The 17,445-nt window shown below is 35.4% G+C and overlaps 2 pseudogenes; both read left to right on the forward strand.

Moving 5' to 3' along the window:
• Positions 1-7,315: 7,315 nt before the first annotated feature.
• Positions 7,316-8,774, forward strand: LOC108322102 (AT-hook motif nuclear-localized protein 20-like; annotated as a pseudogene).
• Positions 8,775-14,304: 5,530 nt separating this feature from the next.
• On the forward strand, positions 14,305-16,844 carry LOC108322103 ((-)-germacrene D synthase-like; annotated as a pseudogene).
• Positions 16,845-17,445: the final 601 nt, after the last annotated feature.

A 17,445-nucleotide genomic window follows, 5' to 3' on the forward strand; every position in this document is an offset into this window, starting at 1 on the left:
CAAAAACCTCAACTTCCAGGATGCTTTGTAGTGGCATTTCATGCCTTCTTGAGATAGTGCCCACTCTTTGACATTTATCACAACGCTTGGCGTGGGCATAAGCATCCTTGAATATAGTAGGCCAGTAAAATCCAGATTGGAGGACTTTGGCAGCTGTTCTTTCACCATTGAAGTGTCCTCCATAGGGTGAATTATGGCAATGCCACAAGATTCCTGCTGATTCTTCTTCAGTAACACACCGCCTCAAGAGATTGTCAGCTCCTAGTTTGAATAAATAGGGGTCATCCCAAACAAACTGCTTAACATCATTTAAGAATTTCTTCTTTTGTTGCCATGAAAGATCATCTGGAAGGATTCCCGCAGCTTTGAAATTAGCTATGTCAGCAAACCATGGCCTCTGTTGGATGTGCAAGAGAGTTTCATCAGAAAAGGATTCCCGGATCTCTTCTTCTTTACTTGTAACTTCATCATTGATGAGCCGGGACAGATGATCAACAATTACATTTTCACTGCCTTTCTTGTCATGAATGTGCACGTCAAACTCTTGTAGTAAGAGCACCCATCTGATCAAGCGCGGTTTGGAATCAGGTTTGGTGAGCAAGTACTTGATGGCAGCATGATCAGTGTATATAATCACCTTAGACCCAATGAGGTAGGGCCTAAATTTCTCTAATGCATACACTATGGCAAGAAACTCCTTTTCTGTGGTTGCATAATTTAGTTGTGCTCCATTCAAGACTTTGCTTGCATAATAGATTGTGTGGAACACATTCTCTCTTCTCTGTCCAAGCACTGCACCAATAGCATAGTCGCTAGCATCACACATTAATTCAAAATCTTTGTTCCAATCAGGGGATATGATCACCGGAGCGGAAATTAGCTTGGCTTTCAATGCTTCAAATGCCTTCAAGCATTCCTCATTCAGTTCAAATGGTGTATCTTTTACAAGGAGATTGCTTAAGGGCTTAGCAATCTTGGAGAAATCTTGAATGAATCTTCTATAAAAGCCAGCATGCCCAAGAAAGCTTCGAATTCCTTTTACATTAGTTGGTGGTGGAAGCTTTTCAATGACTTCCACTTTAGCTATGTCCACTTCAATTCCTTTGGATGAAATTTTATGCCCCAAAACAATCCCTTCCGTCACCATGAAGTGACATTTCTCCCAATTAAGAATGAGGTTGGTTTGGATGCATCTCTTCAAAACTGTTTCCAAATTTGCTAAACATAGATCAAATGAGCTTCCAAACACTGAGAAGTCGTCCATGAAGACTTCTATACATTTCTCCACAAGATCGGAGAATATAGCTTGCATGCATCTTTGAAAAGTGGCAGGGGCATTGCAAAGCCCAAAAGGCATCTTTCTATAAGCAAATATACCGAACGGGCACGTGAATGCGATCTTTTCTTGATCTTTTGGATCGACAGCTATTTGATTATAGCCAGAATAACCGTCCAAAAAGCAATAGAAAGCTTGCCCTGCTAATCTCTCCAGCATTTGATCCATAAAGGGAAGTGGAAAATGGTCTTTTCTTGTGGCTTTATTTAACTTCCGGTAGTCAATGCACATTCTCCAACCAGTGACAGTTCGTGTAGGTATAAGCTCATTTTTCTCATTACATATAACTGTCATGCCACCCTTCTTCGGGACCACTTGCACAGGACTTACCCATGTGCTATCAGAGATAGGATAAATGATCCCTGCCTCAAGAAGCTTGAGAACCTCTTTTCTCACCTCCTCTTTCATGACTGGATTTAGCCTTCTTTGAGGTTGAGTTGCTGGTTTAAAATCATCTTCCATAAAAATGCGGTGCATGCAATAGGTTGGACTTATCCCTTTTAAATCAGAGATAGACCATCCTACAGCTCCTTTGCTTCTTTTCAACACTTCAATCAACTTTTTCTCTTCAGCAGATGATAAGGAACTGCTGATAATCACAGGCTTGTTGTTACCCTCATCTAGAAAAACATACTTTAAATGAGAGGGTAAAATTTTTAGTTCAAGCTTCTTCTCTTCCATCATGACATCAGTCTTTATATCTTCGATCTGTACCTCATTAGATGGAATCTCCTTCAGCACATCCAAATCTGTTAAACGTTCTTCAATCATTCTCTCTTCTTCTTCATTGAGAGATTCACGTGCATCTATGAGTGTTTTTATCAGCGGGGACGACACATGTATCTCCCTTTCTACCGTTATGCATGCTTCGTCAAGCACATCAACTTGAAAACAAGCTCCCTCATCAGTGGGGTGAGACATTGCTTCAAAAACATTGAAATTCACCTCTTCATCTTCCACCCTCACCTTGAGCTTACCATCATCAACATCGATGAGTACTCTTGCCGTCTTCATGAATGGCCTTCCAAGGATGAGTGGTACCTCCACATCCGCCTCCATTTCCATGATAACGAAATCCACTGGAAACACAAATTTATCTACTCGTACAAGGACATCCTCCACTACACCAAGTGGATACTTGATGGATCTGTCTGCCAATTGTAGGCTCATCCGAGTAGGTTTGAGTTCAAGCTCTCCAATTTTCTCAAATAGAGAGAAAGGCATCAAATTGATGCTTGCACCCAAATCGATCAATGCTTTTCCAATAGCTAGCTTACCTATAGTGCAGGGAATGGTGAAGCTACCAGGATCCTTGAATTTAGGAGGGAGGAGCTTCTGGATAATGGCACTGCAGTTACCTTGAACTTCAATGGTCTCTTCCTCAATGTATTTCCTCTTTTTAGTGAGGAGTTCCTTCATGAACTTTGCATAGGCCGGCATTTGTTGTAGTGCTTCTGAGAATGGTATTTTTATCTCCAATTGCTTGAAGATATCCATGAACCGTCCAAACTGCTTTTCTTTATCCTTTCTTGTGTATATTTGTGGATAGGGAAGGGGCCTCTCAACTTCTTTTTCTTTTCTTTTTCTTCTCTCATCCTCTTCTTCTTTTTCTTTCTCTCCACTAACACTATTCTCATTTTCTTTTCTCTCATTCTCTTCTTCTTTTCTATTCTCACTCTTTGTCTCATTTTCATCTTTTCTTTCATCACTCTCTTCTGAGTTCTTTTTCTCTCCACTCACTAACAACTTACCACTTCTTGTAGTGATTTCCTTGCACTCCTCCTTTGGGTTGGTTTCAGTATTAGCTCCAAAACTCTTATCAGGTTTTTCTTCTAGCTTCTTGGCCAGTTGGCCAACTTGTATCTCCAAATTCCTTATGGATGCTTCCGTGCTTTTGTGATTGGAGATGGATACTTGCATGAATTGTTGAAGAGTGTCCTCCAATTTAGAGGTCCTGTCTGATAAAGAGGGGTGTGGTTAGTATTGTTGTTGAGGTGGTCTGTTTGAAGGTCCAGCTTGTCCTTGGCCCATGCTTGGGTGCGGTCTCCATCCTTGATTAAAGTGATTGTTACGGTTTTGATTACCCATATAGTTCACGTCTTCTTGGGTATTGACCTGCATAGCACAATGACCATTAGCATGTTCTCCACCACACAATTCACACCCTTGATGTTGGGCTTGTAAAACATTCTGGAGTTCTTTTGGCAATTGAGAGAGTTTGTTCATGAGCGCTTCAAGCTGTTGGGTCATTATCTTGTTTTGGGCTAATAGAGCGTCCTGAGATTGTAGTTGAAAAATGCCTTTTTGCTGAGCCCTTTCATTCTGCAATTCACTGTCATTTGCAGCCATGTTTTCTATTAGCTCATGAGCTTCTTCTGGTGTCTTCCAACGGATATTTCCTCCAGCTGAGGCATCTAACATCAATTTGGTTTGGGATCTCAATCCTCCCAAAAACATGTTGAGAACGGTAGGTTCATCAAACCCATGAGTGGGTGTCTTTCTCAGTAGCCCTTTGAATCTGTCCCAGGCTTGACTCAAAGTCTCATTAACATCCTGCTGAAAAGATGAAATCTCCTGTTTCCCTTTGTTAACCTTGGACTGTGGAAAGAATTTGTTGAGGAATTTTGCCACAACATCCTCCCAAGTAGTGAAACTATTTTCAGGGAAAGAGTTTAGCCACATCTTCGCATTACCTCCCAAGGAGAATGGAAATAAGCTGAGCCTTATTGCCTCATCTGGCACTTGATGGATCTTTACAGTGTTGCAAATTTCCAAGAAAGTTGCCAAATGATTATAAGGATTCTCGTGTGATAGGCCATTGAATTGATTACTTTGCACCAGATGGATGAGAGCAGGCTTCATTTCTATGTTCACAGCATTTACCCGTGGTCGAGCAATACTATTAAAGTGGAGCGGTCCTGCGAAAGTAGAGTAATCTTCCAAGGTGCGCCTTGCTTGTCTATCACCATTGCCATTCATATCATCACCCATATCCCCTATTTCCTGATTAGCTGTGGAAGAGTTTGGTTGCTCAGAGATTACATGTGCGGGAGAAATGTCTCTCGAAGTTCTGTTTTCTCTCCTTCTTCGGCTATTGTTTCTTCTTGCTGTCTTTTCAACTTCAGGATCCAATAGAAGAGGTTCAACTGATGGTGTGCTTCTAGTACGAATTTTTCTCTGCATTCACTAGAAACAACAATACTAGAGCACAAGATTAACTTTAAGATCACTAAAACAAATTTATTCACAGTATAAAGAATATAAGAATAAAGCCTAAGTTGGTTAAGAATTACACAACAGTAAAGTATTAACACCGAGTCCCCGGCAACGGTGCCAAAAACTTGTTAACTCTTTGGCAAGTGTACCAAATCGTTCAAAGTAATAAACTGGTAAGACCGGATATCGTTTCCCAAGAGACTCGTGTAATACTTTAAAACCGTATAATAAGTTAACTAACTTAGACTAAGAATAACATCATTTTGGTATGATTCAAGTGTAATAAAATTTACATTCATAAATATGTGATACAATGAACGTCTTAGAGGCTAAAAGATTGAAAATGGTTAATGGATAATGAAACAATATGGATGAGATGTTGGAGAATGATTGTAATTACTACGCTATCATGCAAATGCACATTACTACTTCATCAATTGATTGCGTTTGTCAACCTTCCTACTATACTTAGACCCAATTCCTTGGTAGAAAAAGCCTAGACTCACTTTTGCAGTCCCAATTCCTTGGTAACCTAGAAAGTTCATCTGCATTACAATTAGAGGTTTATGACAACTAAAGGATCAAGCTCCATTCCCAGATACAATCTCCTATAGGTGTTAATTCCAGTTCAAGATCCACACAATATTTTCCAATATCTAGCAAATCTTAGAATCATGCTATGGTTGATCAAGTCACAACAAGCTTTAAGAGAAGGAAATTAAACACTCACAATCAAATGAAAGAAGCTTAAATTCATTAAAACTCAAGTGCATTTACATGAAAGTTTCGTAACTACATCATTCCCCAACAAATTGAGATTAGTTCTCCATAGTCATGGAGAACTTGAGCTTACAATGGAGAAAAATGGAAGAATGAGGATCCAAGGAGGAAGGATGGAGAGTTTCCACTACCCAAAACCAGCTCCCTTAGGTCTGAAAATGGTGTTCCAAGCTTTAGCCGCCAAGAAGATGCCACCCTCAGTTACAGAATGCTTTAAATAGATCTAGGGTTCCAGGTCAGCAGAGGTCGCGCCCAGGCGCCCCTCCTCAGTCGCGCCCAGGCGCGAAGCTCTCGCAGAAGGTCGCGCCCGGGCGCCCTCTTTCTCGCGCCCAGGCGCAGAGCTCGCGCAGATGGTCGCGCCCGGGCGCCCTCTTGGTCGCGCTCAGGCGCGGAGCTCGCGCAGATGCTCGCGCCCAGGCGCCCTTTTGGTCGCGCCCGGGCGCGAGGCTTGTGCAGAAAATGTATCCTACCTCCTTCTTCTTGGGCGCTTAGGCATGAACTTCCTTTCCTGCTCCATCAGATCCTGCTTTTGAATCCTTTTCTTGCTCCCATTCTTGGTAAATGCAGTACTTCTCTAACAGCTTGCAATTCTCCTACAAATTTGAGGAATTAATGATGAAAACTTGTATGTAACGCTTAAGCTAGACTTATTCGCAAACTTAGATAAAAAGGAAGGATTAAACATGTTTCAAGCTTAAAAAGGGTAGATTTGGTACAAGAATTGGTTCAAAGATAATGGTAAAAATTACCGTTATCAGGGACCCCCTAACCAACATCTATATGCCCAACTTATTTACGAAAATACCACTGATGAATAATTTATGTTGGTTATTTTGTGGTCCGACGTCTACGGGGTGACGTTAAAGGCCAATTATGCACTAGTGTTAATAAAAAACTACAATTAAATTTTAATCTTCTTTTTAAATAGTTTGTTGGCGGTTTTTGTAAACCTCGACAAGTATCCGCGGTTTCGCTTAACCTCGGTTAGTTCCAGCGGTTTTGGCAAAACTCCCGCTAATACCGACGGTGTTCTCAAAATCCTTGGAAATCGCAACGATTTCTCAAAAATCTGTCAGTAATTATTTAGTGATGCAACTTTTTCCAGGGTTTTTTTAACCCTAGATAACCTACTTTTTGGGGGTTAAAACTACCATAAACGAAAAATAACCCCAAAAAAATTGTATATTTTTGTAGTGATAGTTGTAGATTATTCGGCAAATCCTCAACAAAAGCCAGCCGTTTCCCACAAAGTTGTCCCAATATTCCACGGGCATTAAGTATTGCAATCTCACATTTATCACTTATGAAGGTTAGATTACAATTTATTTAGAAACAAATATTTCATTTTTTAATTCAAATTTTGTTTGCATTTGTTATGAATATTGTTTTGTTTTTTCATGTGTTAGTGTATTCATTTTGTTTATGAATATTTTTTAATAAATAAATCTTGGATTGTTAAACTTCAAAATACATTTGAATACTCAATTGGATTAGAAAACTTCTTTGATTTTGCTTGAGGATAAGGCTTCTAGAGATACAATTTGATGTCCATGTCCCAATTATTAGTTTATGAAATGACAAACTATAGGCATATTTGAGGAGCATTTTATTTAAAACAAGAGGACCATCTCATACTAACAACATTTAAGAGATTTATGATGTTTTTTTAGGATGAAATTATATTTAGTCTATTATGGATTTTGAGTAATTATGGATGAAGTTATAATTTTATTTCAGTTAAACTTACTTTTATATTATTATGATGACATTAAAAATAAAATGTTTTGATGATATATATTTAAACACTTTGGTAAAAAAAATTTGTCATGTCTTTTGTCTCCAATATATATTAAAATTTTGTTACAAATAAATATTATTGACAAAAATATAAGCACCTAAATACAATACAAATGAGAAAGGATAACATCTCCACATTATAATTGTCAAATTAATTAGGACATTAATCACAAAAACAATGAAAAAATGGAAGTAATCTTTACATTGAAATAATTAAAAATAATGAAATTTCAAACTTTTACAAACTAATAGTCAATAAAGAAAAACTAATTTTCGCAATATAAATTCGATATAAATCTTTGTAATCAATTGTGGCAGACTGCGAAGATTTAAAAAATCTCCACAAATTAATTTGTGAAGAGTAAAACCTTTTTTTTTAATGAAAACTGTCATGTGAATACATAATCACGTGTTAAAGATTCATTAGTTAAAAAAGGACTTTTGAAGGCGCCATATATGCTTCGGTTACGAAAAACTGAAGCATAAAACCCTATATACCTCGGTCACCAGTTCACCCAAAGCGGAATGATTGTACTGCCTCAGTTGATAGAAAACCCGAGACCTATACCATTGTACAAATCATTGCAAATCAGGCTGTCCTGTCTGACAACTTTTCAAACAGCCTTACTGCCTCGGTTTCTTAGGCACCCGAGACCTATGCACCCGTGAATGCCTGCTTTTCACCTGCTTTTTGCCTGAACCACTGACAGGTCAGCTACGACATCGGTTCTTCAGAAACCGAGGTGGTTAAGGGGGACTTTATACTTCGGCCATTGCTTTTAACCGGTGCAATATGTGATATTACCTCGGGCTTTTTAGTAACCAAGGTAGTAGCTTCATTCACCTCGACTTAACCTACACACTTTCATTTGCGTCGCCCAGCATAGCTTCTTCTCCCTAAATTTTTTTTTCTCTCTATTGAGTCAACCAAAAACTATACTATATCACTCTTCCTGTTTACTCGCCTCTCTCTGATGAGGAAACCGGATCTGGGATTTTCCATGAACGAGAGTGCGGTGACTACAAGCCCAAACCGCCGATATTTGTCACCCGAGACAGCCCCAACGCGATGCGAAGCCACGTCATGGAGATTGCCAGCGGCACCGATATCACCGACTGTGTGGTCCAGTTCGCGCGAAGGCGTTTGCGCGGCGTGTCAATTCTCAGCGGCAGCGGGGCCGTCGTGAACGTTACTCTTCGCCAGCCCACGGCTCCTGGCGTCGTCATGGCTCTCCACGGTCGCTTCGATATCCTCTCCCTCACCGGCTCGTTTCTCCCCGGACCATCCTCTCCTGGTGCCACCGGTCTCACCATCTATCTCGCGGGAGGCCAGGGACAGATCGTTGGCGGCAGGGTGGTGGGCTCACTGGTGGCGGCTGGTCCAGTTTTGATAATGGCGGGTACGTTTTTCAATGCAACTTATGAGAGATTGCCTTTGGAGGAGGATGATCAGGAGTAGGGTGGTGGCGGCGAGTCTCTGCCGGGGATGGGAGGCGGTCCTGGCGAAGCTTCGTCGTCAATTTCGGTGTATAATAATAATGTTCCTCCGAATCTGGGTCTTCCAAACGGACAACAGGTGAACCATGAAGCTTGTTCTTCTCCTTGGGGTCATGCTCCTCATGCCAGACCTCCTTTCCAAAGATGAACATGAATTTTCTCAAATCAACCAAACATTATATTACTCTTGAGAAGGATCATATATGAGTCTTACTTAGTTCAGCCAGTTAATTAATTACCTTCTAGACTTTATTTAAATATAATAATAATATTATTATTAATATTAAAAAAAAAAAACCTTACTGTCTCAGTTATGATCACAACCGAGACAGTAGAGGTGAACATACTGGATCGATTGACTTGACCCGAGGCGAAATTATTCAACTTTAGGTCTCGGTTTGGAACCGAAGCATAAAACTCTGGACTTTTTCCCTCGCCTGTATATGCATCGGTTCAGGAACTGCTGCCAAATGACGAAAATAACCGCTGTCGTATCCCTTGACTGCACTAGTGATTGAAGCATCATAGTTAATATTTACCCCTCTTTGAAATATCTTTTTTGTTTTTGCTTTTATTCTTTGGGTTGCTCTATGAACGAAACGTGGTTACTTATGCTTTCTATTATCAACTTGCAGTTGAATTTTCATGAAATTAGTGTTGGGACTAAAGGAAACAACAATCGTAGTATTAATCAGAATATTGTCCTTAGACAATCTTACAATAACATACCACCAACTGTGTCATTATTCATCCGTTGGAAATAATTTTGTAGTGATGTTTAAGTCACATGAAATCTCCACCATAAAATAACTTAAAAATTAACACAAAATGCAATGAACAATTTTTTTATAAAATATATAAAATTTAGTTATGGAATATATACTAATCAATATTAAAAATTTATTAATATTTTGAAATCGTTAAACTAGACAGTTCAAAATTTAAGACAATTATTATGAATAACACTTCCATTTGTTTTTATATCCACTTGTTTTTATATAAAACAAAACAAAAACATTTCAAATAAAAAATATACTACACAAATAAAATTTGTATTAAATTTCAAAAAGGAAAATTAAGAATATTTCAATGCAAATAAGTATAAAAGAATTTGTCATAACGATTGAAGCACAAACTTCCCAAAATATAACAATACAATTTGTTGTCGAACCTTTGGACCAATACACATTTTTCAACGTACAATTTTTAACATAACTAAATAAATTAATATCTAAATAATTAAAAATACTTAATATAACAACATGTAATATTGATTTTTAGTCTAATTTAACTTAGTAACTTCAAATGAAAATCCTAAGTTTACCTTAAAATAATAAATATAATTTCAAATATAATTTCTAATAATTTAAATTTTAAATTCTAAAAAACATAATATATTTTAAATTTAAAACCTATTTAATATTATATTAAATTAAATTAAATACTAAATAATAATTCAAATAATAAAATATAACATAAAATTACTAACCTTGAAAAGTTGTAGAGGCGACAATAAATAACGTTTCAGAAAACAAATAACACTTCAGAAAACAGTGACATAGTGAAACAATAGTGTGATGGGACTACACAAAGCAACAAGTATTAATCAGAATATTGTCCTTTGACAATCTTACAATAAGATACCACCAACATTGACACTATTCTTCCATTTGATAAGAGTCATCCACAAGTATCACATGCCAAATATGCTAAGTGAGATGAGTGTCGTGAATCAAACATGTAGAGTAGATGAATGTCAGATGTTAGATATGACAGACATGCAAACTTTGCCAACCTTTCCCTAACTACTGTACACACTCTTGTTAGTCTAGTACTGTGTTAGCCACAATTTTATGCGTGTTATGGTTTACCCCATGAGTTCCTTCAATATATAGACCCTATAGCCTTGGAGCAAACCATTCATTTTTTCATAAATCAGAAGAAGAAAGCTTTGAAAGAAAATAGCATGTCTATTGCACCTTCCACTCTTCTTCTTTCTACTCAACATGCACCACCTCACATCACCACGAGACCTTGTGCAAGTTTTCCTCCAAGCTTTTGGGGAGATAATTTCCTTCAGTATCATTCACATTCACTGGTACTTTCTTTTCTTTTTCTATTCACAAATATCTACACAAATATATTATATAATATTCAGCCATTACTAGGTTAGTCTTAATGCAGAGTTTGAAACTTCTTTTCACAACAAACTGCGACACCTTTTTCTTCAGAGTTTGATATGCTTAATAATTTGAATCCCTTCATCTGTGGCTGATTGTGCAGTGCATGGTATTGCACATGCTCTCTTGTAGCCTCTCATACAACATAACTTTTACCTTAAAGACCCAATCCCCTTATTATTTTCATTCTCTTTAAGGTTCATCTTCAAAATTTTAGCCAAAACAACCACCTTCAAAATTTTACCCAAAAGATCGAGCGAGCATCCTCATACTGTTTCTTACTTTTGATCCTCCAAAGTGCTGTCTTAACTAATATTTCACCTTCAAAACTTGTTCTAAAAAGTTAAAGTTATATTCTATATTATATTTTGAAGTTTTCAAAATATTCTATATAGAAATATATATATATATATAGAGGATGTTACTTCAGTTAAAATGAGTTGTAACCCGTGAGTCCACTCGATTCACCATGAGTTTAAGTTAGGTTGGGTTTGAAAAAAATGTAATTTTTTTATGCAGGTTAGTTTCCAGGGTGTTGCTCCCTCCACCACCACCCTATACTTCCTCCACCTCCCCACATTATTTTAAATACATTTATATCCTTAAGTTAAAAAGATTTTTACTTTTACCCTATTTTAAATAATTTGAAATCCTAATTTTACTTTCCCAGTACCCACCCACGGAACTCTCTTCCCCTTTCCTCATTTTCGTTTCACCTCCCCACCTCCCGCACTTCCATTCCTTTTTCTTCCCAGTTTTTTTTTTGTTTGAAAGCTTCCATTGTCGCCGTGATGTGAAGGAGCATCGCCGCCGTGGTGTGGAGGAACATCCAGGAACGTCCAGAGCATCAACCGTGAGGAAGTATACATCAACGGAGATGTCACCTAATAAAACAAATTCTAAAATAAAAAACATAACCTTTAAACGGGAGTTGACATCTTCAAAGGATGTCAACATCTGTTTAAGGTAAAACGGATGTCGACATCCGTTTTTCCTTAAACGGATGTTGACATCCGTTGAAAGATGTCACCTCCGTTTAAAGGTTACGTTTTTTATTTTAGGGTTTTATTATTTTAGGGTTTTATTTCAAGGTTTATTCCAATACGAGGAAACACTCCACGCACTGCACCACGATAGGGAAACTGCTTGATAATTCTTTCCACCACCACCAACTTTTGCAACTTGTAGTATCTCACAACGACGAAAGAAAGAGAGGAAGAAATATAATGTTAAAATAAAAGAAAAACATTTTACTCATGTTCGAGACTAGAATAGGTTATTAATGAAATAAGTTCTGAATGGGTAAAATTAAAAAATAATAACTCTAAAAATAAAATTTTACTGAGAGACAAAATAGTAAAGGGGAGGTGGAGGGAGAAAGGTGTGGTGGTGGAGGGAGCAACACCCTAGTTTCTAACCTGGCTCACTTAGAACACGGCTCATTCGGGTTGAACCCGTAGTGAGCTCGGTTAGCTCACCAACCCACCTAATTTAATTTAATTATTTATTATTTTGTTTTTAAATATTATTAGTTAGTATTTTTTTATTATATTGTAGATGAGATAAAAAAAAGATGTTTTAATACAGAAAAATATTATAGATTTATCTATTCAAGATTCTAATATTATAAAATGGACATATGATACAAAAATTATCAATCTTAAAAATTTATTTGTTCGCTTTTTGTGCTTGCTTTTGAATTAGGCTAAGATTGTATGATATTTTTTATTTATTTTGAATTGTCTTTGGAATTGAACATAATTTTAGAGTGAAATTTATTTAAATTTGAATTAAAAAATTGTAATTTTTTTTGTTTTAAAAGATTATAATTAAGTGAGTCAGTGAGTCAACTCGTTTAACCTATCTATTCGTGGTGGGTCGAACTGGAATTAAATTTTTTCATCTTACTAATAAATGAGTCGGATTGAGTTGACTCCCTGATTCAAATTAAAAATATTCATGCGATCTCTGAATAAGTCATAAGGCATGACTTGATTAATTTTTCAATTTAATTCTTTAGATTATTTTTTCATTGTCATTCTTCAAAACTTTAATTATCTTTTTGTTATGGTCTTTAAAATATCTTCTTTCATTTCTTGTATGAGCATAAGCTTAATTTGAATTTGTTCTTTCTCCAACATCGATCATTTTTCCTGGAAAGGAAACTCTCTGCAACGTGATTATCCAATTGTATCGTTATCTCAATAATATCTTCAAATTGAAGTAAATGAATAATTTGGTGTTCAATAAGATATATGGTTTCAATAAAGAAATATGATTTGACCGTTGATTCAATTTTTTTTTCAGAATATAATTAGGATAAAATATTATTTAACATTGGGAATCATTTAATCAATTCTCAATTTCAAATAATTAAATAAAATTATCAATTCAAATAATAAATCATAGATTAAAGGAAAGAACTTAGTCAAATCACAGGTCATTTTGACGTAATGCGTTTAGAAATATGGTATTTAATTCATGTGAGTCTACACAATTTGAGTTGTCTAAAGCCTTGATTGTCTACTGGTTTGGTTTGTCAAGGGACTTAAGTTGTCTAATGCCTTAGGACGTCTAACATTTTAGGTCATCTAATGTACTGATTTGTCTACTTTTTAGATTCGTCTAGTATCAAGACTTTGTTTATTGCATGTGTCAAATGTTCAACTTTTATAAATACTAATAAAACTTAAATATAAAAGATTAAGCATATAAAAACACATATCCAGAATATATATTTTGGTCTGCTAAACATGTTTGTTTCATATTTAAAGTATATGTATCAATTAGATAATTTCCTTGTCTTGTAGTATGAGTGTTTTGTTATTATCAAAACTTTTTTAACTTGAGGGACTCGTTGCTTCAACAATAGGATTATACATATATTTGCAAAATAACAAATCTTCAATATTGGATTTTCATACCGAATAATTGGTGAAGTCCAATTTAATCATGATTTCAACACATTATTAGTTTTCATCTTCAAAGTACAAACCAAATCTTCTCAAAGCTCCTAAACAAAGCCCTGATACCAATTATTAGAAAGATAATGAAAATAACAAGCAAAAGCAAAACCTAGATCAAAGATTCCCTTCCCTACACAAATTTGTACAACATACAGTGGTTGCTCTTTTCTTTTCACACGAGAGGCCTTCAAAGCTATTGTCTTTCTGTCTCCCTCATAAGAACTTAATGCAAAGGATTGTATTATTTTAAATTTTATAATAGGTTGATAATCCATAAAGAAAAAATACCCCATTTTTTTCTTAGTTAAGTCCTCATGAACCCAATAATTAGTGTCTCACCTGGCAATCTATAACACTTATATAAAAAATAACGTCAATGAAAATGACAATCACTCACATGTGCATTAATATTAACAGTCTAATTGTTTATTAATATCAATGAGAATCAATGTGTTTAAATCTTTCTAAAACATATTGAAGACATTTTTTAAACTATTTTTTTAAAATGTGAATGAAATTATTAAATCAATTTGAACCATTACAGCCTATTTAAGATCAATCAAGACTTTACAAAATCTTTTAGAGAGATAGAAAACCCTCCTACATTGTTTTTTTTATTGTGTAAGCTTACTATAGGTTTCGAATTATTCACACGTGCCTGTTTTTAGTTCCTCTTTCCATCCCATCTTCATTACAAAAACTTCTTTCTTTGCAACTGAGTGCAGGAAATCAATGACCATATGAAGCAACAATTTCAAATGCAGAAGGAAGAAGTGAAGAAGATGTTTCTACCTTCAAGCAATAGTATCTTACAAAAACTAAATTTCATTGATTCCTTGCAACGTTTGGGTATATCTTATCATTTTCAACATGAAATTGATGAAGCATTACAGCAAATCTACAACACATCTACAAATGATAATGTCATAACAGAAGAAGGTTGTCTCACTATGTGGCGTTACTATTTCGTTTGCTTAGGCAAAGAGGGTATCATATTTCGTCAGGTATGTAGAACTTTGCCACCATATATCCTTACCAAACGATTCATGAACCATATTATATGCATAGATTCTTTATAATCCAACTTATATATTCTATAGATATATTTAACAAATTCAAGAACAATAAGGGAGACTTTGATCAAAAGATTGCAAAAGATGTACAAGGATTGTGGAGTTTGTTTGAAGCTTCACAGTTAAGGATTCACGGGGAAGATATATTAGATGAAGCACTTGATTTCACACAAACACATCTAAAGTCCTTGATTAATCAATTGAGTTCATCCTTTGCTGCACAAATAAGTCATTGCTTAAGGAAACCTCTTCATAGGGGTGTTCCTAGGTTGGAGGCCAGACGTTACATTTCCTTCTATGAAGAAAATCCTTCCCATTGCAAAGTTCTTACATTTTCAAAACTAGATTTCAATATGCTACAAGGATTGCACAAGATAGAAGTCGGGAGTTTCACCAAGTAAGTATTACAAACCTGTAACCGTGTACTTGTAGAATAAATAGTTTTAATAAAACAGATGAAGAACTAAGAAAAGATTTTTTGGACAGACATATATGATTTCACCACAAGCAAAATTACTATATGCATTCATAACATTGCCTTATGCTTATACAACAAAACTTTTAAATTATAAAAATGAAAGAGTTAAGTTGCTATTAAGCTGTCAACTATCAATAACATTAGCTGTGTTTTTTCTGCATGCAGATGGTGGAAAAAGTCAGAATTTACAACAAAGGTCCCATATGCAAGAGAAAGGGTACCAGAGTGTTATTTATGGCCAATTTCCCTGTCCTATGAACCTGAATATAGTATTGCAAGAAGGATAGGGAGCAAATTAACTGGGTGTATCTCTCTTCTAGATGATACTTATGTTGCCTACGGAACAATAGAAGAACTTGAACTCCTCACACAGGCAATTCAGAGGTTGATCTTAGTTCAAATTATATGATCAACCAATTTTATATGATATTATCACAATGGGAAATTTAATGATTTGAAAAGTCTTCACCAGTTGACTATTTTTATTCTACTATTTTAGTCCCATGATATTATTGTTTTTAAATTTAAATTCACAATTCTCCTTTTGTTCGTTTGAATTTCAGATGGGATATTAGTTCCATTCAGTCTCTCCCAGATAGCATGAAAGTAGTGTTTAATGCAATTATAGAAGTGTGTGATGAAGTAAAGTTGGCTACCATAGAGAGTAAAAACTCGAACACAGTGGTGCAATGTGTTAAAGAAGCTGTAAGTTCTTCATTCATATACTTTTAAACTAGTCAACTAATTAATGTTTGACATCATTTTCTTATAAAGTAACTAATTAACATTCAAATTATTTTACTTGCAGTTTGGTAACTTGGCACGAGTCTACTTGACTGAAGCAAAATGGAGTCAAGAGATTTGTATTCCAACATATCAAGAATATAAGGATAATGGAGTTATATCTTCTACATACCCTCTTATGATAACATCATTTATTCTTCTAGCAAAATCAGCACAATACGTGTTTGATTGGATTTCGAGTAATCCAAAAATCATTGAAGTTGTTTCGCTTATTGGCAGACTTGGGAATGACATATGCTCACATAAGGTACAATATATTTATTTTGATTCAAATCTACAAAAATTTAATGGTGCTTGATGCCTTGGATTTGCTTTGATTATTTGTAGTTTGAACAAGAAAGAATGCACGTGGTTTCAGCAGTTGAATGCTGCATGAAACAATATGAGATTTCAGAGGAAGATGCGTACAAATTCATTGAGAAAGAGATTGAAGATTTGTGGAAGGTTATAAATGAAGAGTGTCTCAAGTCAGACCTTCTCACTAAACCTATGCTTGATTGTTTTCTTAATGCAGCCCGCATAACTGAACTTGCCTATGAAAACTTCAAGGATAAATACACAGATGGGAAACTATGGAAGGATGACGTTATTGCATTACTTGTGGATCCCATAAGCATGGAGAAACCCAATGGAAATGATATCCATTATAAATAACTATTTATGTATTTATTCTACATCTTGTTTTATTTGTTTGAATGCGTTCCAATATTTTATTTGAAGTAGCTACCCCAATGTTATGTGATGTATATTTTCATTGTTCTATATAAAGTCTTAGTATCAGTTCTTTTTTTTACACTGGCGTAATTATTTTTTTCAAATTTATCAAAATGAGTAAACTAGTAAAAAATTACACAAATAGATAAGTCCTTTGAATAATACGACTTACGAATAAAAAAATTTGTTTTTCATTTATTTTAGACTAACTAGGAAGAAAGAAATCGTATTTTGAAAATGTGACAATTTTTTTTTATTTGTTTATAGAAGTCATGCTTTATAAATATTTTTACTTTTTTAAATTTTTTTGGTTTACAAAAAGGTCGTACATTACAAGAAAACAATAAATTAGAGTCAACCAAAAGACAACTTTACACATTAAAAATCGACGCTATAGCGTCATTCTAGAGTCATAAATCACTTTGATGCAAAACTCATGGAAGCTATGAAAACTAGAGTCGGAGATGAACATGATGCTAGTAGCGTTGACCTAGCCCTTTCGAAGGTTTCTATAATAAAATAATGTTTAATTTAGAGTCGTTAAGGCCAACTCTACTATAAAATAATTAAAACAGTAGCATCATCTTGGTCATCCTAAGGGCAT

This window comes from Vigna angularis, chromosome 11, assembly GCF_016808095.1.
Source record: "Vigna angularis cultivar LongXiaoDou No.4 chromosome 11, ASM1680809v1, whole genome shotgun sequence".
Taxonomy (NCBI): domain Eukaryota; kingdom Viridiplantae; phylum Streptophyta; class Magnoliopsida; order Fabales; family Fabaceae; genus Vigna; species Vigna angularis.